We start from the raw sequence: 27,024 nt of genomic DNA on the forward strand, positions 1-27,024 counted from the left end.
ATGCCAGTTCTTAATATACTTTGGGGAGAAACTTTGCTCTACATTTAGTTTTCTCTCAAAATAGCAGCTTCCCCTCATCTGCGCCCATCCTTCCGACAACCTTCCTTGTAATGTACTGCCTCGCGCTAGACTCTTAACACCAACAGTGTCTCTGGCAGACTAATACATGTGAAAGCGTGAGCGGCACGGCTGAGATAGCAACAGGGCCAGGTGACACTATCCTCAACGGGCTTGAAAAGAAACAGAAGTTGATTGCTAAAGTAGGGGACCATGTCTCCGAGCTGCATATTCAATTATCCCTCCTTGCCTAGTGTGGTTTAAAATGCAGAGGCATTATAATCCAATCACAGGCCTGCTCCCCAGTGCTGCACTTTTACAACACAGCAGAAATAACAGCATTAGAAGGACCAGGAATCAAATTCATTATTTTGAAATAACATTAAAGTTTCTTTTTCTTCTTCCAAATGTCAGAAGAGAACATGGACAGTCTGTCTCCTTTCCAACTCCACCACCCACCTTTTCCTCCTCTGGGGCACTCCTCTTTCAGTCAATTGCTTTCATGCAGTGTTTCCTAAGTTTCACAGCTACCTGAAGTGGTGTCACCAGCTCTGGGCTTCAGGGCAGAAGTTCAGTGCCCCAACTCACATATCCTCCAACATTTCTCTGATGAAAATAGAGGTATTAATAATAATAGTTTTATTATTTATATCCCACCCATAGGACTGGGTTGCTCCAGCCACTCTGGGGGCTTCCAACATATATAAAAACATAATAGAACATTAAACAATGAAAAACTTCCCCATGCAGGTGTGCCCTCAGATGTCTTCCAATGGTTGCATCATTTAGGGCTGCCATACGCCTGGAATTTCCCAGACATTGTTGGGATTCGGCCATTGGAAACATTGTCCAGGCAGAAACTGCTCAAATGTCTGGGAAAATCCAGACATATGGCAACCAATGTCGGAAATGTAGATTTTGGTGAATTTCCTTAAAAATAGCTCAAAAACTTTTCTTTTCTTTTTTTGTTGAGATCTTCCAAACAAAGCTTTTTTCTGAGATCTTCTGAAGCTCAACAACTTTGCCCCCCCCCCAAAAAAAAGCTCAGCAACTTTTGTGTCTAGATTTTCACTTTTTGAAATATGGCAACCCTAGCATAGTTACTGTACTTATCTCCTTGGCTCAAGAGTTGCATAACTCCATACCCTCCAACATGTATCCAATGAAAATAGGGATGTCCTACCATACCCTCCAATATCTGTCCAATGAAAATGCGGACGTTCTAAGGAGAAGAGGGACATTCCAGGATCAAATCAGAGCTAACTTGCTATGTTTCTAAGGGAGTGAAGCAATACACACTGCAATCTAACGAGGAGTGCCCTTGTAAGACCAATAGCCCATAGAAGGGGCATCACAAGACCATTAAGTCTGGAGTCTAAAATTAGTTAAACGCTCTGCTGACTGGAAGTTCAAGGCTATGCAGTTCTGCAAAACCCTGAAGAGGGGAGTGAATTAGACAGTGCCCAGTCCTGATGAGGAGGAAATGCAGCTGTGCATACTGATGGTGCCTTGACCTCTTCTTCCTTCCTCCTCACCAATCTCCCCTCCCGCCACCCCGTTCTCTCAATATCTGACATTCTCAATGGACTCAGCATTATTTTTATTGCTATTTTTAGGCACGATGCCTCTGCTTCTGATCTCTCATCCTTCCTACTGTTCTGCATTGCCACTAAAAGCAAACACACACACAACCCCAGCTGCTTTCATTTGAAATCATCTGCCTGCTGATATTATCTGTAATGATTGATAGCCAATAGCCGGATTGTTTTTAATATGCCAGGTATAAGTCAGGAAGCCAGCAGGCATATTATTGCTTCTGCCATCTCATGATGACACACAATTCATGCTAATAAGCAAGAGGATATGGTTGTGAGCCAGGGCAGTGGGTAGGATTACTAAGCAAGGTTCCATATTAATAGTAAATATTGGGGATTCCCATGCATGTATAGCAGGGCTTTGTGTACACTTAAATCTGCATAGCACTTTCTGGTGCTCAAAGCATTTCACATGCATTATCACTAGTTGCAATGATGATCTCATTGCAATTCATGTAACAACAACCCTGTAAGGTATGATGATGATGATGATGATGATATCTGTATTGCTGTCTGCCATGTTTCAGGTGAGGGAATTGAGACCCAAGGAGTGTTTAATGTAGAGGCATGATTCAAATTTGGGACTTCCTGATCATAGGTGTCAACGTTTCCCTTTTTTAAAGGAAAATTCCCTTATTCCGAATAGGATTCCTCACAAGAAAAGGGAAAAGTTGACAGCTATGTTCCTGATTCATAGCACCGTCTCTTAACCACTACCTTACTCCAGCTCGGATTGGATAAGTGGAGCAAACACACTGAATATGTGGTATCTAAGTAGCAATATCAAGCACTGTGCTTTGATTCTATCAAAAATCGCCCTGTCAACAGTTGCATTATTGAAGAATTACATTTTAATTCATTTTCACACTGTGTCCGTAGGGGCCATTTGGATTAAGAGAGTACAGCAGCAATGCTATACGCCTCTGCTTGGCTTCCAGTCATTCAAAATTGGAAATTGCCGGCATAAATAGTCTAGCTTGATGGTGGTCAGAAAGTGTACAAAGCTTGAAGTGCAGAACTACTTAGCAGCAAGCCATCCTGTGGTTCAACACTGAGCCCTCCCTTAGCCCCTGTTCTGATGCTTTTGTCATGTATATGAAAATCATTATGCAGTTTAGAAAACAGGAGATGAAGTGAAAGAGGAAGATCAGGGACCTGAGATGCATTAATATTCCACCAGCATCAAAGATATTTCCCTTGAGGGGCTCCTACAGGCCACACTGTTATTACAGTGCCTATCCATTATCTTGTGCTGTACTTGATATTAAGACAATAATGGAGAAAATAGGATTATGTGCAGATGATAGGAAATGCGAAAGCAATTCAGAAAGATAGGAAATGAACAGAGACATGATTCTTTCATCAAAGGCCGGGGCAGTTTTGCATAGGGTAAGAGAGAAGATAAGTGAGCCAAAATGAAACCTTTACAGGCTATATCGGGGGATGGGGGGGAGAGGAATTGAATGTTTACATATAATCCTATGAGTTTAACCTTTTTGATAGAGCCTATCTCTGCATCTTCCTCTAATAGCTAGGTGGCTGGGCCTTGGGAGAAGAGCTGTTTCGTTTCTAAAGCTTGCAGATGGGAGAAGACCAGTGCTAGCTTGACAGAGGTAGCCTTAAGTGGTGAATAACCTTTAAACTCACTCTGAGACGAGAATAATCCTGAAAGCTATTTAAGGTTTCTGCATATCAGCCAATACACCATCTCCAGCCTTGAGAAAAGAGTGGGCAAATGGTGAAATATTTGTAACAATGTTTTATGCTGCTGTGTTTCTATGTTTCTTTGTTTCTTTGTTTCTTTGTTTACTCATTAATTCACACATCACCATCGTAGTACCTAATGTTTTGTACAGCAACACCTAAAGGTCTTTGCCAATATAATATACAACATAAAATTCAGCAGGGGAAGAGGAACACAATGGAGTGGAGAAACAAACGGAGTTACTGTATGAAGCAGCAAAGGAAACAAGTGATATATATGTCTGTGTGAAGTCAGCAAACTAGGGTCCCCGGGCTGGATTAGGCCCGCCAGGGTTCTAAATCCGGCCCGCCTGGCCATTTAAGAACCCGCCGCGAAGCCGAGACTCCCGGCGATGGCAACGGGAGGAAGAGGCCAAAAGGCGGTGCCTCTGCCAATCAAACGCCATGCCTGGTTTACCTCAGCACAGGGACATCTCTGCCAATCAAACACTGCGCCTGGTTTACCTCAGTGCGGCATGGGAACATCTCTGCCAATCAAATGCCATGCCACGCCAAGGTAAACCAGGCGCGGCGTTTGATTGACAGAGCCGCCGCCGCTCGGCCTCTTCCTCCCACCGCCACCCTGGTGCTCCTGTGGCGGCGGCTGCTCTGCATCCCCATGAGGGAGGCGGCAGCAGCGTTCCTGGAGTAGGACAGCTGGCCCAGGCTAGGGCTCAGCGGGGCCACCGCTGCAGCGCTCCCATTGGTGGCCGACGTGACAGTAGTGGACGATGAGGCCGGCAGCAAAGTGGCCCAGGTGGCGGCCTTCACCTCCGAGGAGCAGGAGGACGAAGGGGCAGAAACACCCGCACAGGGTGGCAGCTGCAGGTGAGGCACCAGCTTGTCCTTGTCTCTGTGCTCCTTGAAGAGGCCACTCTCAGCAAGCTCCTGCAGGCTCCCAGATTCCAAGACGCCCAGCTCCCACAAGTGCGCCAGCCCACTCTCCAAAACTTCCCGTCCGGCCCCCGACAGTGTCTGAGGGACAGTGAACCAGCCCCCTGTTTAAAAAGTTTGAGGACCCCTGATACACACACACTTATATTATATTATATTATATTATATTATATTATATTATATTATATTATTAATCAGTTGATTCATAGAATCATGGTTGGAAGGGCCCCTGGGGATCATCGAGTCCAACTCCCTGCAATGGAGAAATATGCAGCTGTTGCATACAGGGATCAAACCTGCAACCTTGGCATTACACTGGTCAACAACAAATTTGTTGTCTGCATTTTTTCTGCTGATTTAGGATGAATCTGATGCGCTGAATCCAAAAATCACATTGGTTTTGCTCAATCAGGTCAAGTTTTTGAGCTATGGCCATATGTCAGTTTTTTACATTTTTGTTCACATGTACGCTTGTGTGGAGCATTTTAGAAGAAGTTGGTGGGAGTAAAATGCCATGTCAAATAATTGTTTTGATTGGAAATGATTATTTTAATGACAAGAAGTATTCAGGTCCGATAGTTCTGGGTGATTATGTCGAAAAGGGATCAGTTTGAAGTCATAAAACCTCGAAATCTTCCATAAATTGGTGTGGCTCCATAAATTGGTGGGATCAACAGAAAGAACAGGAGTGGCCTCAAGTATCCTGATCTTCAATCAGCACATCGTCCTGTAGCTCATTGTGATGAAATTCCAGTGCCTATCTTCGGAGAACTTCCTGACATTAGTGACGAAGATGCCTCCAGTGTTGAAGGACATGAAGAAGAAGAAGTAGTTCTTGAAGATCATGCTCCACATCCATTTTCCCAAAAGGAGTTGAATGATCTAGTTTGTGACCTCAGCTCGTCAAAGGACTCTGCCAAACTGTTGGCATCCAGATTGAAGGAAAACAACCTCCTCTCTGACAGTGCTCGCATCAGCTTCTTCCGCAACAGGCATCAAGAGTACCTCCGTTTTTTCTCGGAAGAGAAGGACTTGGTGTACTGCACAGCTTCTGCTCAAGCTTGGAGTGCCACAGTACGAACCCAAAGATTAGAGACTGTTCATTGACAGCAGCAAGCGATCACTGAAATGTGTTCTGCTACACAACGGCAACCAGTTTACCTCTATACCCCTGGCTCACTCGAGTACACTGAAGGAGAACTATGAAGCCGTGAAGTATGTGCTGGAGAAAATTGGTTATGATCAGCATAAGTGGTTTATTTGTGTTGACCTGAAGATGGTGAACTTTTTGTTGGGACAACAGTCTGGCTTCACCAAGTACCCATGTTTTCTGTGCATGTGGGATAGTAGGGATCGTGCTCAGCATTACATGAAGAAGGACTGGCCTGTGCGGGAGGAATTGGTGCCTTGCAAAGAAAGGAACGTCATCAACGACCCTCTGGTGGACAGAGACAGAATACTCTTCCCACCGCTGCACATCAAGCTCGGCTTAATCAAGTAGTTCCCAAGGCTCTGGACAAGGATGCTGACTGCTTCACTTACTTGTGCCAGGCTTTTCCAGGATTGACCATGGAGAAGTTGAAAGCTGGCATCTTTGAGGGTCCTCAGATCCATCAGCTCATCAGAGATCCAGAGTTCGGAAAGTCAATGAACGAAGTGGAACTGTAAGCGTGGAAGGCATTTGTTCTGGTAGTGAATAACTTTCTTGGCAACAATAAGGCCAGAAACTACGCAGAACTTGTCAACAACATGCAGACTGCTTTCAGAAACCTGGGCTGCAACATGAGCGTCAAGATGCACTACCTATTTTCACATATGGACCTGTTTCCTGAGAACCTGGGTTCAATGAGTGACGAGCAGGGGGAGAGATTCCATCAGGACATGAAAGAGATGGAGACCAGGTATCAGGGTCATGATGGCTGACTACTGTTGGACTCTGAAGAGAGACCTCCCTGCCACTGAGCATGCCAGGAGTTCCAAGAAACTGAAATTAAAGCCCTGAAATTTGAAAAATGGTGAAGCAACATGCAATTTACGTGTACTTACCTTTATCAATGCCCGCCATTCAGTTTACAGTAAACCTGACCTGATGGAGAGAAACGGATGTCATTTCCTGATTCAGCAGTGCAAAAATACCCTAAATCAGTTGTAGAAATCTAGACAACATTCAAAAAGTAAAAAATTGTTGCCCAATGTTATCAGCACCATGCTGTAACCAACTGAGCTATCCAGGGTCAGTTATTATGTTCACATATATTTGCTTTCTGTTGGGAATTAGGACTATGTCAGTAATGGGGAACCTGTGGCCCTCCAGAGCTTGCTTGACTCTCAGCCAACATGGCCAGTAGCAAGGGATTGTGGGAGTTGTAGTCTCAGATGAACGTCTTGAAAGGTTTCTCAGAGTTCCTGCCATTTGCCAATCATATATTGGGGGGCAGTCACAGACGCTTCTGGTGCTATCCCATTCTGAAACATTACATTTCATGACTAATAAACTGCTTGAGGCTAATGAGTTCTTTTCAAGAGTGAGGATGGACAGTATTATCATAAGATGCGATGAGCAAAGACAGGACCAGATTGTGTCACTTATGAACATCTTTCTGGCTTACATCTTCCTTACTTAATTAGAACAAAAGCGCACACATTTTGTGACAAGCAGCGCTATGCCAGCAGACATACTCTTTCACACAACAGTGCTTTGTTTTAATGGCTCATTCCTGACTTTAATTATATTCAAGTGCAACCAAACTGAGATGAACAGTGTGACAGCATTCTAAAAACAAAACAGGTTAGATAGCAAGAAAACACAAAGTCCCCCCGCCTCCGCCGCCCCCGCCAAAGCATATAGAATATATGCACATGAGATAATGGATCTAGTTAGGTGCATCCTGTATTCTAAGGCAAAGTCTCTTTTACATATAATCCCAAACCGCATTTCCCCACCTTCAAACAATACCATATTCAGCCATCTTAGAGGAAAGGGAAGATATGAAAGCACTGCAGCTTCTATATGCATTTCATACAAGCAAAATTTGAAAATGTGCAGTACATATGGGAACACAGGAAGTTGGAAAGCCATTAACCAACAGGCCTCTTATTCCTTTCCCTTCTTCAAGAGACTTCATATTACTTACCAGGCCTTCTGCTTCAGAGATGGCTCCACACTGCTCTCTACTGTTTTTTAGTACTGCCATCATAGCTCATGCTGAGAAATTGCCTGTGTCCTCAAGCTCCAAGGTTTACCCATCTCGGTTTAAACTCTGGATTTATCCAATCGGTTCTAGTTAAAGCACAATAATGACTGACCACGACTGTTCATTTCGTTTAGTCCCTGTTTTTCGCTTTCTTTAGATATTCTGCAACTCTTGATTAAAGATGCCAGATGTCTCCTATTTTAATAAGTCCTCCTCAGCTTTGAGAAAAGTAATCCCCGATGTCATTGCAGCCCCAGGGTAATATTGTTACATATAAACTTCCATCGTGAGAAGTGCTAGCGGCAATACTGCAAGGGTTTGCCTTCCTTTAGAGAAAAGGGTGCTAGACACTTACAATTCGATAATATTTGGTTTATTTACAAATATACAAGTAGAACACCAGGGCAGCAAGCTGCATGCACACTCCTACCAGGCAGGAGATCTGCTACCTCCATCCATCCAGAAAGAGGCACACTGCCCCCAATCACAGAAGTGGCTCATCGAGTCACAGTTTCTTAGGGGGATAGGCAAGGTGGTGGGGAGGTTAGCAGGACACTTGTGCAATGGCAAAGCCAATCAGGAGATTTTGGCTGGTGTGTTTGCACTGTGGCTGACCTCCCTGAGAGCCAGCATGGTATAGTGGTTAAGAGCAGTGGACTCGTAATCTGGTGAACCTGGTTCGCTTCCCCGCTCCTCCACATGCAGCTGCTGGGTGACCTTGGGCCAGTCACACTTCTCTGAAGTCTCTCAGCCTCACTCACCTCACAGAGTGTTTGTTATGGGGAGAGGAAGGGAAAGGAGATTGTTAGGCGCTTTGAGACTCCTTAAGGGGAGTGAAAGGCAGGATATCAAGTCCAAACTCTTCTTCTTCTTCCCTGTTACTTTGCTTCCTTCTCCCTTCTAGTAAGCTACCTGTCAGTAACATAGATCAGCAGTTCTGCCCAACCCGGAAGTTGCTTCCACTCACTAGGTGCATTCTGCATTCCATGAAACAGCAATACTCTTTATGCTTCTGTCTTTATTTAATTTATTTAGTTCATTATGATCCTTCACACACACACACTTTACATTCCCCTCTTTCCTTAGTTGAAAAGAAGAAGACTGGCTTTAGGAGCCCAGGAAGGCTCCAGATATGCTCTAAGGCATGCCACACCAGGCAATGAGAGGTCAAATACACGTGTGTAGCATGACTTGTAGCAGGAGTAGTCAACGTGTTGCCCTCCAGATGTTTTGGACTACACCTCCCATCAGCTCTGGCCAGCATGGTAAATGATAATGGATAATGGGAGTTGTAGTCCACAACATGTTGAGGGCACCATGTTGGCTACTCCTGTAACATCATATATATATATATATATATATATATATATATATACAATACAATTAGAGACAGACAGATGATATATAGATAATGATAGATAGATAGTTCAGAAGATAAATCTGCAGTTAAACAATGATAGCAAGCAAGAGAAGAAGCAATATTGCACAATACAGTAAACAATTAAATACTGATTAAAGAAAGTGACTAAAGAAAGTGAAGAAGGAAAGTAGGTGTGGGGGAGACCTCTAATATCTCTGAATTTTTTTTGGACCTGGACTAGAAGCCTCTGTGTTTGATTGAATTTTCTGCCTGGTATGCTAAAAGATAACTCCCAAACTCTGGTAGGAGAGGAGGAATGCAAAACTCATGGGGTAGAAATGAGGAAATAGCTGGAATGGTTGGTGATGCAGTACAGTGAGGAGCAGTGGCGATGGATGGGGAAGATGTAGCCGAGAAAGTAATAAGTACTAGATGGACATGCACAATGAAACATTTCAGACGGGAGCAGAAAAGCTTGTGTAGAGTATAAGGCACTTTCAAGTCCTTAAAAAAATGAGAAACGGTACTCTATAAGATTCTTGAAGCATCATGAAAAACAGAGGAAACTAAGTCATTGGAACAAATAAAATCCCGGATGCAGGTTTGTGGGTTGTTGTTGTTTTAGTTATTACACACAATGCTTGACCAAAAGCAGAGAAAGGTGCTGCTTGGTTCAGTTGATGTTCACCTCTTGCTGTGCTGGCTCTTCTGAAAACAAAGAACCAGGAAGTTGAAGATCCCTAATTGTTAGGAGTTGCTGGAAGGATTCAAGTTACAAAAGCCTCCAAGGACAAAACAAACCTGAAGGAACGTGAAAAATAAAACAGGATGCTATCTGGACTTAGATATGCAGGTTCAGTTGTTGATCGCCTGGGGTACTTTCAGAACAGAGGTGATAACCTGGACTGCAGGTGTTGATCAGTTACAGTTTGTTTGGTCCTTCCCAGAGGAAATGGCTTACATGTCAGATTTTGAGAAATATCAATGAAACGGCAACACAAAGCACAGTGTTGTCTTCTTTGAGGCATTGCTGTTTCCTGCGGCCAGTGGGGAGAGGGTGGAAGCTGTTAAATAGGAGAGTTAGCCAGTAAGTGATCAGCTGGTTGCAGTCAGTGCTCCATAGCAAGATGCTCAATCTTGTGTCCTTCCTTGTGCCACGGAGAGGGTTGGTTATGCCCTGCCCCCGTTATTCCCCTCCCCCATTCTGCCCTTTCTGTGATGTGTTGAGTGACATTTTCAGGTCACTTTCAGATTCAGAGCCGTTTGTGTGTGCGCAATTGCACGTCTTTCGGATGTGTGTTAGTCAGTTGTTGCCTGTAAATGTGTCCTCCTCATTAGATAAGGAGAGACCTGCAAGACCAAACCCAAGACAAATCTAGTCTAGCATCTTGTGCTCACTGTGAATAACTAGTGGCCTTTGGGAAGCTCACAAGCAGGAAATGAGGAAATGAGTGTGACAGCACTCTCCTCGCTTGCGAGGAGGAATTTGCACTAAAATGCTGATGGATCTTCAGGACGATTAAAAAAAAACTCACGTGAAAATGTGGAAAAGTGAACTTAATATTGCAAAATGAGAAATTGAATGTAACCAGCCCTATTGCCCAATAGGAGGTACATCCACTGGCTGAATTAGAAAATCACCAGCTTCTTCCATTGAAGATTCTAGCTAGCCGAGCTGCTTTGTTGTGATAGGATATTATTGATAATGGCCACAAACCTCAAGCAGCTTGGGCAGGAGAAATGCAGGCTGGAGAGTTGGGTCATTTTTTGCCTTAGCACATACATTGATTCCAAATTATTCCCAACTAATTATTCCAGGGCTAGAGTCCCATGGACTGCAAGAAGATCAAACCTCTCCATTCTTAAGGAAATCGGCCCTGAGTGCTCACTGGAAGGACAGATCTTGAAGCTGAGACTCCAGTACTTTGGCCACCTCATGAGAAGAGAAGACTCCCTGGAAAAGACCCTGATGTTGGGAAAGAGGACAAGAGCACAAGGAGAAGGGGACGACAGAGGACGAGATGGTTGGATTGTGTTCTCGAAGCTACCAGCATGAATTTGACCAAACTGCGGGAGACAGTGGAAGACAGGAGTGCCTGGCATGCTCTGGTCCATGGGGTCACGAAAAGTCGGACACCACTAAACGACTAAACAACAACAACAAACCCAGTCCTCACAGTCACTCAAGTTGGTAAGATTCACCACTTCAAAATTTAGGGAATATTCTCAAACCTTTATGATGTGGACCCCAGTCCTTGATAGCGTACATCACCATAAATCTATTAGTCTTTAGATGCCGGAAGACTCTCTGCTGTTTTTGCTGCAAGACACTCTACATAGTTACTCCATTCGTTTACTCCATGTAAACTTGTTAGCCTTTAATAGGCAAATATACTTCTTCATACCACCAGTATCAGAGTAAAGCACTATTTTTAAAAAACTTTGTTCCTCTCCCTCTCACCCCCCAATTCCATGTCATGTATCTTGGACAGATACATTATGCCTGGAGTGTTTCCATGGCATTACCTCCCTTTAATTATCTTCAACCTTTCAGTTCATTTGCCTGTCCTCCCCAGTCTTGCATTATAAGAAAAGGTATGATTAAACTTCTTAATAAGAGATGAACTATTACAAAGCAGATGAAATAACACAAATGAATGGTGATTGCCTCAATGGGCCATGTTACAGCACGCATGCGCTGTCCAGGTAGCTAGGCCACAACTTTTGTCATTCTGAATGCCTCGGTTGGTTTGCAATCTTTTCCACTTAGGAAAAGCTTCTATGTCTTCTCCCCATTCCCAGCTTCTCTTGCTCCTTCATTCCACCTATCTGCTTTGGTGGCAAAGGAACCAAACAGAGCAGCACTCCTGTTGGTCACGTTGCACAAGATTTGTGGTGTTGCCACTCCACTTGAGATCAGTTCACTTGAGATAAGATTCAGCAGTGGAATCTTTCAAGCAGTGTGCTGCAGTGTTTGGGGGAATATTTTTACTTAAGGGGAAGGCTGGCACCATGCATCTTGAGATCCAGATGGTCAGCCCTGCTCGCTCACGGCTGTTCCCTATCAACATTTTCCAGACACCAGGAAGGATATTGTGGGAATGCTAATCACTCTTTAATGGGGTGACCTAGGTCACGAATATTTCTGTATCATATGTTTGAAGCCTATAGTGTGGATTTTACCCAGTCCATACCTCATCTTAGTATGGATTGTGAACCTCTTGTATTTTAATTCCTTCTTTTCCATGCAGTGTTCTCCTCCAACTACTGCTGCCTCACACTTTCTCCTTGCTATATCTGAAGGTTCTCTATGCAATCAATGTACATAGCTCTCCTATTCTATGCTAAAAAACCAGCTGTTGTTGTTGCTGGCATCCACGAATGTGTCAAATTCTGATGAGACTTATTGACTGAGCCAAGATTCCGGATTTGAAACAGATAATTCCAAAATGGTTAAGAGGAGAAAGTTCCTTGTTATGCCTCATTCATAACAATGAACATGACTAGAGTTTCATCTTCTAAAGTTAAGGAAATCAAGCTCACAAATTCAGAGAACTCTTGAATGTTCAGTAACAGGGGCTGACAGTAAATACAATGATCTCAATGTGAAACTCATAAAGGAGGACTGAATGCAGACAACAAATCCACACCGGGGGGGGGGGGGATACAAAACTGGCCTTCACTCCGTATCTCCAACATTTCAGCTCAGTTTCTGAAATTTTGCTAGTTTAATGAACCTTTTAAGGCACAGCTATTCACAGATGTTTTCACACATGACATCAGAATCACTTCTCACTTTCCCTATATCTGTAATGGGCTTGTAATTAGGGTTCTAGCATCATACCTTTACATCTCATTCTGGCCAAGGCCCCAGGACCCGCAGTTCCCTAGTGGATAATAAACACATGGACATGAGTATTTAGCTTTATGGGTTCAAATAGGCCACAGTTTTATTGGTTACAGATGTGAGTGGTTTGGCTTAGGCACTGGGTGAAGCCAGACTATATCTTGACTCCTGCCCTTTTGTAGGGAGTCCCTCTAAGGGTTTCACTGATAGGGGGAGCCCTATGACTTACATCAAAGAGGGGTCCCCATTGGGGTTGTGGCATGGCCCTTTCCCATGTCCAGACATCAGACAGAATCCACATACCCACATCCCTTTAACAGGATACCCTTAATGAGGAGGGGCAGGCGGAGGCTACAACCTCCCCTCCAAAAAAAAGCTTGCCCAATGCCTAACCTCACAAGTTGTGACAATTGCTACACGGTAGGTGAAAACCCAATGGCTGGTGCCAATTTGCCAAGTGGAGAAAAATCCTACCCAGTTCCAAGAATATGGCGCCCAACATTTGTCCATAGCCAGGTTGTGTCATAGCAAAGCATGAAAATAGGGTGGGTGGGTTGGGAGATCCAGTGAAAGGGCACAAGAGGAGGGTTCCCTGGCAGTGCCACAGTTAGTTTCCCATGGCCACACCTCCCACTGGCGCTGATTGGACAGCAGGACCACCCCTGGGTGGGGCCCTGCCCAGCACCAACTAGGGGGGCATCAATCTTCACCCCCCTGCTGGATCACTGCAGGGGCCCCGATGCCTGGCCATAACACCGCCCACTCAAAAAGGTGAGCAGACTTTTCCAACAACAATGCTGAGCTCAATTCGGCTCTCAGGAATGACAACAGAATTAAAAACTAGCAAATGTTTCTATTGATACAATCATAGCACAAAGACATATAAATAAAGCAAAGGCAATTAGGTTTGATGACACATTTGCATTCGCCAGCAAATACCTTTTTTGTTGTTTTAAGGTTCTGAAAATTGAGCAGCGCATTAGATTCGGTGGCACACTAAACTTGAGTAAATACGATACAGGTCTGAATAGGCTAGCCTGAAGAAAAGAGATTTAAGCAGGGGACTAAAATATCTGAGATTTAGCTGAAATATCCATTTATCTGAGCCTTATGGAGATAGGCAAATTAGGTTTTCCCACTTTTGATGTCCTAGGCAGTCTCCACTATATCTGGCTGTTTTCACTTGTTGCAAAGCTGGTCCCTCACGTTGGCTCTGTGGGCTGATTTCGTGAGATGCAAATGCCTTCGTTTCTTTGAAAGTGTGAAACCGACCGCATTGTCAGATGTAGGCAATTGCTCCAGATTTCCCTGGCTGCGGTTTCTGTTGCTTTTCCTTTCGTCTTGCAGTTGAAACACTCTCTTGTTTGTCCAACTAATGAGGGCAGAGCTGCCCTTAATGGGTGAACTCTGCATACAGCATCATGTCTCTGAATGATGTTTGAACAATGAACTCCCTCAAGCATGTAACACATCCAAAGAGGATTAACAGCCATTCACACTGTTTACAAGAAAGTAACATGTTCTGGAGGATGCATGGAATCAAAGCAGAATCCACAATAATTGGCATTACTGAAAATTAACTAGGTTTGCTCATCCCGGTGGTAAATGGGTTCACGGGAAGGAAAAATATAACAATAACCGCACCTCTACATTTTAGCTCCTGCCTTGGAATTTAAGAAAATAGCTACAGAAAGCATCATGACTTGACAGCCTTTTATATTTTTAGCTAATGTTACCTAATGCATTGTGGGGTGGAGGGGGAGAGATTTTTCTTCTTCTTTTGTTGAGTATCATTTATTTCACTGTAGCTACAGATAATTAAGCCACAATGAAGTTCAGCTAATTAAACCACAATAAAGTTCAGATCATTAATGACCCTTTTAATAGACTTACATCTCAACCCAAAATGCATTATTTGGACACCATATAAACCCTATAAACAGGATTTACATTCAAGAGACCTGTTCCATAAGCGAGCATTAGACTGTGCTTTGTTCTCAGTCATGTATATGAATGGCAATAATAATGAAAATGATGGTGGTGATATTGAAATAATCCACATCTTTCTCAACATCGCATGAAAAGCAGAACCTTTCTAGGAATGCTAGTTTGTCCTTTTCGTTATGTATACCATCCATTTTCTATCCTGCTCTTCCTCCTGAAGGAGACTAACAACACTAACCAACATAAACAAGAGTTTTTAAAAGTCAACAGCATAATCATTTGCAGCTCTGACACAGAACAGCAGCAGAGTCATCAATAGTACTCCCTTCACCCCAAAGGTTAACTAGGGCCCATGGGGACTGGTAGGTGGGAAGGCAAGGAGAAGAGCAAGAGTTGAAGCCACAGTTAACGACAGGTGGAGCCAACCAATCCTAGGTTTCTCTCCTCCTCCTCCTCCTCCTCCTCCTCCTCCCCTGCTGAGTTCTTCAACTTAGAGACTGAGTAGGAGGAAGCTGATATCCAGGATCACCCTCTGGACTAGGGAAAACGATGAAGGCAGGCAGCTGAGGGTTGGATGAAGGCAGACTGGTTGGTGGAACAATGTCCCATCCCCTTTTCTGGACCAGCCTCCACTGTCTCAAATATCTGAGCAATTTTTTAATGTCCTATCAAAACAGGGCATATAGAGAGCACAGATGTGTGAGCCCCCTCTAGCTCACCCCCAAAAGCATTTGGGCTTTTATGAGCATTCCTGTTACATGAGTGGGGGGTGGGGAATTGGAACATTCAACAGGAACTCTTTAAAAGCCCAACTGGTTAAACCATGACTCCCTACTTGCCAAAAAGTGAGAGAGCTTTACCTTTCCAGAAGGTGCCTAACAAGGGATTCTAGACCCTACAATGCCTCCTCTTACTTGGAAATGACTCAGAGCACCATTTCCTGGTGGTTCTGGTTCTCCGCAAGCTTTTCTCACTTAGGGAAGGTAATAGGAAGGACAGGATAGTGGAAGAAACAAGGTGAGGACCACCTTTCAAGGGAGTCAGACCAATTTTGAAACAGGGCCAGACTTTTCGAGTCATAGGAGTTTCCTCTTCCACAGTCTTACTTTCCATCCTTAGTAGAGAGCTATCCCCATAGCAATGGGGAAAATGGGGTCTGAACTGGGTCCGGATTCCCTGTGTGGGTAGCAAGGAAAACCTGAAGGTGCCCAAAGTGGCATGGCAGTGATGTAGCCTTATCAACAACATTACTGGGAACATTAAGGGAAGCATGAAGGCCATAAATTTGGGTAACCAGTGTGTGGTGCACTCCAGAAGTTGTTAGACTCCAACTGCCATCAGACCCAGCCAACATGGTCAAAGGTCAGGGATTTATTTATATACTGCTTGTTTGTAATAAACCTTCTAAGTGGTATGCAATGATGGGAGTTGTAGGCAACACCTACAACACCGGCAACACCAGGAGGGCACCACATTAACAAGCAAGATTAATCGAATTACTTTTGGGGTGCCAAAATCGCCCTCACTGTCCCCATATACTACTACTGCTACTCTATAGTAAAGTAAAAAAGGTAAAGGACCCCTGGACAGTTGCGGGTGGTGCTGTTGTCTAAACCACTGAGCCTCTTGGGCTTGCCAATCAGAAGGTTGGTAGTTCGAATTCCCACAACAGGGTGAGCTCCCATTGCTCTGTCCCAGCCCCTGCCAAGCTAGCAGTTCGAAAGCATGCCAGTGCAAGTAGATAAATAGGTACCGCTCTGGCGGGAAGGTAAACGGCATTTCCGTGCGCTCTGATTTCTGTCACGGTGTCACGGTGTTCCGTTGTGCCAGAAGCAGTTTAGTCATGCTGGCCACATGACCCAGAAAGCTGTCTGCGGACAAACACCAGCTCCCTCAGCCTGAAAGCAAGGTGAACACCTTTGACTGGACTTAACCATCCAGGGGTCCTTTACCTATTTTACCTACTCCATGGTAATGAAATTTCTCCTGTCTGAGAGTTTTCTGAATAAGGCCAACATCAATTGTACTTTGATATAATATATGAGGAGTAGCTCCAGTATAGTATTTTGCATAGTAGGTAGAAACATTTCTTGCCAAAAGGAAGAATCATACAGCCTTCTTGTAGGCAAGGCACTGTGTGAAGCATAGTTGGCCCCTGGGTGGCTGAACAATAGTTCAAATATGGAAAGCTTGCAGGATATGCATTTGCACAAAACCTTTTCACAGGTACACTTGGGAACATTTTCACTTCAACGGTCGCTCCTTTCTTACAAAGCACAAAGCCTGACACAGGTCTTAAATTCTTCCTGTCACTGCAGCCATTATCACACGCCCTTTCTGGAGAATAAATGTTCTAACAACTTGAACTGGATTCCATCTCCCCGCGGTCATAATACTGTCAAGGCGTTGTATCATGAAATGCAGATGCTTGTTAAAATAGCTCAGCTGAGCACATTGAGATGTTAGGGTTTCCATCTGACCTCCTCAGGATTGCACCTTCCGCACGCTTATCATTTGTGCGGTGCTTTTAATTTGCAAAGTACTTTACAGGTTTTATTGGCTTCACAACAACCCTTGAGATAGGTCACCATTTCCTATTGTTAAAGGAAATGGCAGTGAAGCGTCACCATGAACTATGTGAGTCTAAGAGATGAGGAGAGGGATGGGAGATGCATCAGTGAGTCATCTCTCTGGCTTCAGCTCTGGTCTTCAAATGAGATTCATAGGAGGTAGGGCAGTGGATCAGGACAGATAATTTGGGGAAGAGCACTTTTAGGAGAAGATGCTAGAAAGGACTACGGTGAGAAACCAGGAAAGGAATTTTGTAGATTTTCTCTAACTGTACGTTATATTGGCAAATGAAGTGGGAAAGTGATTAATTTATTTTTTTAAAAAAAAAAGTGGGCTGGGCTGCTGGTGGTGTTCACTTCTAGTTATTTTGTAAGGAAATGCACTTACCAAATGCTCAGTGACTGTTTTTCTCACACATCCCAGAACTTAGTTCTGGTATTAAAAACAAATTCCAGGATTTCACCCCAGGCAGATCCACTATTGTGTGTGTGTGTGTGTGTGTGTGTGTGGTTCAGGGAGGGTGGGTGGGTATTATACTGAAGACATGTGTGTATCAGGTGGTAAAGATGGAGGAGAAATTTGATCCAGTTTGCATTCAAAGGTGGATTTCGGTACCTAACCTGCAGGTTCCATACAAACTGAAACACAGCCATCTTTCAAAATGTACACTTCTCCATTTTTTAATTTGTACAAAAATTCATGGACCAGGCTAAAGGTGCATACGATGCACATATTAGTGAAAATAACATAGAAAAGTGTAATAAATTTGAGGAAATTGCTTTTCTTATACAAAAAGGTGTCTCTTAGGAGAAATTTTGATCGCACTTCCATACCTGATCAGAAGTCAAAAAGCCCATATATACAAAGACATGGATTACTTATGTGGATGTTCCATCAGTTAAGTGCCTTCCAGTCTCCAACCAAACCGATTGTACCAGAGTGAGTCATGGGTAGCTGCTGGTGAGGAAGCAACATTGTCCTTTCTGGTATACTGGTGTGCCATACAGTTTCAAAACTGTCTTTGGCCTGTTGTGTTCCTGAGTGCCCTAAGATGCTTTTTTATTTTGGGAAGGATAGATCATGTGGCGTAACTGGTACAGACCATGTGTTTTATAACCCATTAAATTCATGAGCATCACTGCCATTCGACTGCCATTGAATTCATCACTCCTTTTCCTTAAAAAGCCTTGGCAATAATACAGGCTTGCAGTGTGGGGGAGGGGAACTTTCAAAGTAAGGCTCTCATTTAGAAATCACACAGTAGTGATAGATACACAGAGCTTCCATTTGAACCACGGCTGAGCACCATCTTCGCCCACCCCTTTATAATAATCTATTAAATGCTTTCAAGTATGGAAAAGGAACATCAACCTGCAGCAACCTGTAGATTTGAATGGAGCCCAAATGACCTATAAAATACACACCGCCTTGCTGTCTGAATTGCTACAGCTTTCATCTCTAATGGATGGCATTGTTATTTTACCATCCAGAAAACCACACACATCAATTATATTCACTTCTGCATCATGAATTGGGGGTGGGGGGTTCCTTTTTAGTACTTATTTTTAGTATTTATATATTTTTAAAAAGGAACACACACACACACACACACACACACACACAATTAATGCCTCTTTTTCCTTAACTCCTAGAAGGTTTTCTAGCTTCTTAGGTGATCAGCATCTTTTTTGCTACAGGAAGTAGGGTTAAGCTTCTTTCAAAACTTTGCCCAAGGAGAGATATGTTTGTGCCTTCCAGCCTGGAAAAGAAACAGCAACCTCTTAAATGCAGGTTGTAAAAGAAACAAGGGGGCTGGAAGTGTCCACCAAAATGGAAGAATGCCACTTCTTAGGAGTCCCTACCTACCTATCTGCTCTACACGTATGGAAAGGCCAACCCATAAGACAAAATGGCGCTGTGAAATAGCACTTGGGACTGTTCCTAGGCCATGTCCCCCTTCTCAGCCACACACCCTCACCAGCCCTGCTTTGTCCCCTCCTTAAATCTTTTTGCCTGATTAGAATATGTGCTTGCATTCTAATCATTCTTCCGGCTTACACTGCCCACCATAGAAACGTGACCCTTGGAAGGTTGCCTAGAAGGTCCCCCATGCTTGCTCCAGTGAGATTATAGATGGGAGCTAAACACAGTACAAAGTGAGACAGCAGCTCCCTCTTCTGGCCAGGTGCCAATACCTAGTTCCCTGGTTTGAGGCTGCCATCTTTAGAAACCCCGTTAAGTCATGAGGTTTATGGGATGGCCTTGCATAAGTCGCTTTCTCTAAGCATAAATTCACTGGACTGTTGCAAAGCTAAGAAATAAATTGTGCAAAGTTCTCTACAGAAATGGTAGGATTTTTAAAAAAACAAAAAACGAATGGGGAGCGGGAGATAGATGAATAAAAGGCAATGACTTCCGAAGTGTTAGTTTCAAGCCTGGAAACGCAGCTCACCTGTTTGAAAAGTCAAGCCCTAATGAGCCAATGTAAAGATAAAACTGAGAAGCTGCAGTCTGGGTAGATGTAACTGAATGTGTCACTCTTATTTTAATTCAGGGAATTGTTTGTTTTGGGTTTTTTAAAGATTTAACTTATAAGCAAGTCTATATAAATGCAAATGCCGTTACTGTAGATATAATTTCATAAAGCAAAACTTCTCACTATCTTTAGCAGCGAAATTCAAGTGGGAAGTGTGACAAGCAAAGAAAAATGAATGCAGTTAACTTCAGCCATCCCTGCTCATCTGAAAGCTTATGTCAGTTTCTAAATAAGCTTTTCATTTTTTTTTTTATTCAGTCTGCTGATCTTTGTTGATTTATAGCATGAATGAGCATGGCACATTGCAACTTGTATAGTATATTTTTACCCCCCCCCCCAATAATAAAACATTTATTGCAGACACATCAAGCTTGCGAGTGGCTTTGAATTATTATAGCAATGAAGTGCCATGTTAAACAACTCATTTACATTGTGGCAGAAGACTCTGTAAGCACTCTAAGTAATTTAGTTCTATCTCAGAAAGAAGACTTCCAAAATATATTCAACATTGATAATAAACCATAATTGGATGCAATTTGCTCTAACCAACCGCTTCTCCCAGGTGGGAACATTTTCCATTCAAACTTCACCAACACATAGAAAGAAAGGGAATACGCAAGGCTTTCCCAGGGTAGTTTTTTTCCATTTTACTTCTTCTGAAGTTGTGAGAAGTTCCCAGCAAAGTATGTGCAAAGAGAAAGAGACATTTAGAAAAGTCATTAATGGTTGGAAGCAGGAATGGGGGAGAGACTCAATTCAGTTTGCATTTACCAGTGAACTTAGCTAATTCACACTTTCCCAAACAATATGTGAATCAAAACACAGCCATTCTTTGAAATTCACATGTCTCTGAATTTTCAAAGACACTTCTCCAGCCAAGTGATGGGTACCAAAATGCATTTCCAATGATGAAGTTTACATAACATGCATATATTAGGGGAAAGTGCTTTGCAAAAATATGTATATTGTGCAAAATTGCATAAACATGTGTATAGTAGGAAAAATTAGCATGCTGCTGGAATTTTCATGAATTTTCATGCATGAAATGCTGGTGAATTTTCATAAGGGCATTTTAAAAACATGATCAAGGATATCCTTACCAAACTAACAAGGTATCATAGAGCACACAGGAACACAAAGACCAAAGACATGGAAATGTGGAGAACTGCACTGAATATTGGATAAATAAGGAAGAGAGAGAAATTAAAACTGACAGATCGGCCCATCCTTAAATCTGTCAACAAGCAAAGACATGAAGAAAGAACAAGTAAGGGAATAGATTATATGTATTTCCAGCCAAGTAACGTTTTCTGCTACAGAAATAAAGAGTTACCTCTTAGAAAGAATCACAACAAGTTAGATATCACTTTAATTCTCCACTAAATTACTTATGTATTTTATGTATTTTACATCTTCATGATAATATAGGAAATTTTACTACAAATGTCATTTTGCATGCTGCTTTATATTTATTCCATCTTTATACTGTACATGTGTACTGTTTCTACCTTGAAGATTATAAATACAGATTAACATTTGTATTATATAATGCACACTCACAATTAAGATCTATTTATTTATTTTAAGCAAACAACAATAAAATCCTCCATAAAAAACTAAATAAGTAAGATGATCAGATCAGACCAGATAAAAACAGCAGCTAGTGAAAGACATAATTAAATTAGAAACAGCATATTAAAACACAGAGCAGAAACCCAAAACGAAAGAGCCCATCTACAAGGGTCTCAATAGGGAATGCCAAAGTCTGAGCACGGCCACTGAGGAGACCCTTTCTAGGGCTCCCACGAAATGCATGGCAGTAGTTGGGGGGACAATACAGTTATGGCTACATGACAGACGTGTTTTTTGAAGATGGGGGTTTTTTAAAGAAAAAAACCTAGGCCTACATAATTGTTGTTGTTGTTGTTGTTTCAATTTACACACTGTGCTATACCTGGAGAACAGACAAAGCAATCCTAGGTGTGCGGGGAGGGTGGAATCTGAGGTGGAGCCACAAGCAAGTCCACAACTCTGCTCACTCATAACAACCAGGGAGGGACAGCATGGTGGTTGTGTCATCCCTGGATAATCGTTGTCATTTGGAAATTCCCCCCATTTAAACCCATGATGGAATTAAGTATGTCAGCTCAAGGCGGGCTATTTGAAGGACCCAATCCTAGGATCTCTTGATCAAGAAGAGCCAAGGCCATCTTTAACACACTGCTGACAGTTCTGGGGAACTGAAATCCCCAGAAACCCGCAGTGCACTCAAAGTTTATATATTTAATACTTATTCCAGAAAGGCAAAGTAACTTTGCAATACTTGAGTACTTATGTTAATCTTACATTAATAAGTGCCTCTTTGACACGAATATCCAGTTATTTCTTTATACACAACAAATAATCCATTTATATATTACGTGAGCTAAAAAGATGAAAACTGAAAGCCTGAATTATTGTTTGCTGGTGACTAGTTAAATGATTTGAAGGTCATATAAGCCCACTCAGCTGCCACACAGCACCTTCTTCTTCGGAAACTTAAGCAATTATCGAGTTCTTCCTTTGATTATATATTTTTTCAGTCTCAAAGTAGAACTCTATAGTCTCAAAAGTAGTCTGTCTATGACCCTATGGTTTTATCAGTTACATCTGACAGTTAATTACTATACATACGGATTGTGCATCAGAAAAGTAAATGTGTTTATTACTTCTGTGTTGCAAAGAAACCAAAGTTATGCACTTTTTAAATGTTAGATCAATTTTAGTGGGAGAATGAGTTTATTCCAATGAAATTTTGATAATGATTAATGTTGGTTTTCCACTAAGCAGGCACCGTCTGCGGGGCAGCGCCATAGCGCTGGTCTCCTGGCAGTGGCTTACTAGGATGGGGTCAGCTGATATGGAGAGCCAATGGGAGACTGGCAGGACTGATATATAAAATCACTGCTTCCAGTCTGGATTCTCAGTCTGAGCAACCTGTTTGGTGAAGCTGGTGCCTCAAAGATTGTGTAGCCTAGCTTCTCCTGGAAACCTGGCTGCCAACCTGCCTGAACCAAAAAAATAGTTGCATTCAGATGTAATGCTAAACCATACTGTGGAAGTGAGTCTGGATGAGCCTAGGCCTTGAATGTTCCACCTTCCTTCTCTTCCTCCAGAATGGCTCCAGTTACAGATAGGTAGCCGTGTTGGTCTGCCATAGTCAAAACAAAATAAAAAAATTCCTTCCAGTAGCACCTTAAAGACCAACTAAGTTAGTTCTTGGTATGAGCTTTCGTGTGCATGCACCTGTGCATACTTCTTGGTATCTGAAGAAGTGCATGCACGTGTGCATACTTCTTGGTATCGTGTGCATACTTCTTGTATCTGAAGAAGTGTGCATGCACACGAAAGCTCATACCAAGAACTAACTTAGTTGGTCTTTAAGGTGCTACTGGAAGGAATTTTTTTATTTTGTTTCCAGAATGGCTGTGAGAGAGAGAGATTGGAAGCCTTTCCTTTTGTTTTCAACTGACTAGTTACTAACTATGTCCAGTAGACCCAATTTGAGTCATATGACTCAAATCAATTAATTTTTTGTTGTATATATTTCAACAATCCCAAAGTCTGAGAGTCAGTAGCACAGATATTGTAAAGGTGGAGGACTGAAGTAACTTGAAAACTATAAGGCACAGGGATTTTTTATTCACACCAGTGACTTTGAAATGTGAGATAATTCAGTACAGCAATTTTAATCAAAATCTGAAATGTAGTAGATATATATATATTAGTGATCTGTTGTTGAAAACCCCAATTTAAGTAGTAACAGTGGTTACCCAGACTTCAGTTGCTGGTTGTGAAGGGGTCCCCACAACAGATCAAGCTTCAGGACCCCAGAAATATAAGTCCACCACTGTGTTATGTTATTAAGCTTGTTTACATACACTACAAATAATGCTTGTTCTAGAGGCTGGGGAAGAGCTGTGTACATGGGAATAGTAACTATAGTTACTTATGCTAAGATGAGCAAGATCTCCAGCTGTAAATAAATGATCCAAGAAGTTACAGGAATGTGCTTCAATAGCAAAGTTAATGAGTTTTACCTAATAAAAGAAAAAAAAAGACAGAAACCCGATACTTTTGATAAAAATGAGACATCTTTTATTACACTGCAATAACATTGATTGCCATACTGGTCAAAATTCTTCTTGTTAAATATAAAACATTTTTTTTAATTTGTTGTGAAGGGGAGAGAGAGAGAGAGAGGAAGGCCTGGATCACATTCTCTTCAAGCTCTTGTGTTATGTTAGGAGAGGAAGAGCCAGCCCTACTGTTTGGCAGAGATGCAGTTGACTTAGGCAGCGGATACTGGGCTGTGTGGAGGGGACAATGACAATAATTATGATTAAAACAGGGTAGATGTGTGCTGATATACCCTTAAAGGCTTTTCTTGTTTTGCAATAGATAAATATTGACGTAATGTGGAAGGTTTTATCCTAAGTAGGCATAAAACATAACACAAAACATCTTTACTTTGTAGTGAGTCCATAGGAGATCAGTCAAACTTTCTAGAACATTGAGATGTCACCAAAGTTTACGGAACTCAGATCAGGAAATGAATTTGAGGGGCTCAGTAAAGCTTGCCTCAAAGTAGAGAAAAGCATTAGAAGCCCTGGGATTTTTCCTAGCTTGGACTGAAATATAAAAAAAATACATGAATATCCAAGAAAACCGGGATACTCACGTGCAAGTCAGGGATGTTAGGCTTTTGCCCCCTGCTCACTTTTCCAGAAGACAGATCTTCAAGGCAGCCCTGCCCCTCCCCCCCTCCCCCGGGGCAAAAGCTTGCTTTGCTATATGTCTGCTTTGAAGAATTGCCATTGGGGAAATTTGGATTAGAGCCACAAGGCCACAATTCACAAGGGATTCCCTGGGAATGGACTTTGGTCTTGCACACACACACCTGATGCACACACTTTTTCCATGGGCAGCTCTTCAAAGCAGACCCACAGCAAAGCCATGGAGAAATGTCTTCCGTGCTTTGAAGAGATGCCCAAATTGGTTTGGCGATGAACCAAGCTGTTCATCTATGTGGAGGCAAACAACACCCCTCTTTCCCAAAGGAACCAATGGAAACCAAGAGAAGTTCACTCACCTCAAAACTCCAGCAGCCCTAACCTACATTCCTAGACTAGCACAGACTCCAGTCCTTCTGACTACAGTTGGACTTTCTGAATGCATGTAGGTAAGCTCAGGGAGGTAATCATCATTAATGGAGTGCTGCAGAAATGCTATATAAAGTTTCTTTCCCAGGCTATATGATTCCCCAGGCAATAAAAGTTTGCTTTGAAGGTAACCTGCAGTGCCCAAAGAACCCAGAATAACCCAAGCACAGGTTCAAAGAGGTGGAAGGGGGAACTCAACCATTGCTTCATCTGCCAGATTTTATTCTCTCACCTGTGGAGCACTTGTTTGTATTCTCTGCTTATTGAAAATGCTCTTCCTGGGACACTTTGACCTAAATAACTCTGAATCTTTCACAACAGGCCTATGCAGTTCCCTCCACAGCTGCCAAGTTGCTGAGTTTCATAGCCGTCTCCCAGCAGACAACAACAACAACAAAAACCCCAAATATATGATAGGTATAAAGAAGATGGACTACAAAAGAAAGCCTTAGAGGGCCCAAATAGTTGACCGTATGTGAAATCAAATGGGCAAGCCATCAGCGTCAGCTTTGAACATATTGCACCAACTGGGAATGAAAATAAAACATTCAACAACCAACTGTTATAATCTGTAAATAGTTGAGCTAATTCCCACAGGTTTGCAAAACAAACATGAATGGGGCTACTCACCAGGACCCCATTGTACTCTTCCCAGGTAATGTGGCTGGTTTATTTTTATTTTTAATCCTCACTCAAGTTAGCAGCCCCTGTATACTCAAAAGACCACTGGGAATGTTACAACTGCATTCAAACATGACTAGCTGCAAATAATGAACTGACGGCTTCTTTTTGATGCAGCTTTCCGCTCAAAGAATGTGCACCATAAATAAGCTCGGAAGGAAGGGAGGAAGGAAACCATACTGGCAAAGTTCTCTAGAAAATATATAGTTTCCAAACTACAGATAATTTGTTCTACAAATTCGTAACTGTGCTCATACTTCACATTTAATAATTCATGCTAGGAACAGATGGCCAGAATATCAATAGCCGCGCTCTGTATTATCATTGGCAACAAAATGCTAGATGTTGAATGCTTAACACCAGAGGAAATATAAACCTTGTATGAGATTTATCAGCATCATGTACACATACACAAGAAAACAGCATTGTTTTGACCTGTTTTGTTTGGGGACATTTGTTTCTTTCAAAGAATCTGCTGCAGGAGGATGTTGGGGGAGGGATATGCCTCCCAAGCTAAGAATTACTTTGCTAGATCAGACCAAGGGAGCTCCAGTCCTGTGCTTTGTCTCTCATGGTAGGCAGACAGATGTCTCCATGAGTCCACAAAAAGAACATGGACATGAAAGCCATCACCTGTCATATTAGTCCAACATCTATGATGATTCAGTCAGCCTTTGCCAGCTTGGTGCACAGAAAATCAGCTTAGGTATTGTGACTAGATGATACCTATCTTCCATGAATGTGTCTGCTCCAGGTGTGGGCAACCTATGACTCTACAGACATTGTTGGGACTCCAGTTCCCATCATCGCTCTTCATCAGCCATCCTGCAGATTGATAGAGTTGGGAATCCAACAACATCTACTACCAAGAAGGGGAGAGGCAAGGAGGTTGGGCGGTCAACAGAGTGGGGACACAGTGGTGAAACATCATGGGGGAGTTCCAGCTACCCCACCTGTCGCCTTGGGAAGCCTTGTAGGAAACTGCTACAGGAGGGGGACTGTGAGCAACATGTGACAGGTGTTTCTGGGGCGAAGGTGAAGCTGTGAAGTTCCCTTGGTTTTGGTAATCTTGTTATATTTATAGTATTGGGATGTGGTTTTATGGTATGCTGTTATATGTTTTGCTATGTTGTGAAACTGTTATTGCTTTGCTATAATATGAAGTTTTGCTATGTTATTATGAAAGTGTTTTGTAGTGTTTGTTTGCAATGCACCCCTGTTTCTTTGCTGCATGATATTTTTGTGCGTGTGGAAAAGCAGCTTACTAATAAAATGAGAGACTGGCTGAATGAATGGGAGCCTTGGTTGGCTCCACCAATCTGCCTACACCATGCAGACGTCCCCACCACCTCGTCCCTCTCCATTTTAGTAACCAGCAACAATACCTTGGTATTGGAAGCC

The sequence above is a fragment of the Podarcis cretensis genome (genome assembly GCF_951804945.1).
Source record: "Podarcis cretensis genome assembly, chromosome: 6".
NCBI classification, from domain to species: Eukaryota; Metazoa; Chordata; class Lepidosauria; order Squamata; family Lacertidae; genus Podarcis; species Podarcis cretensis.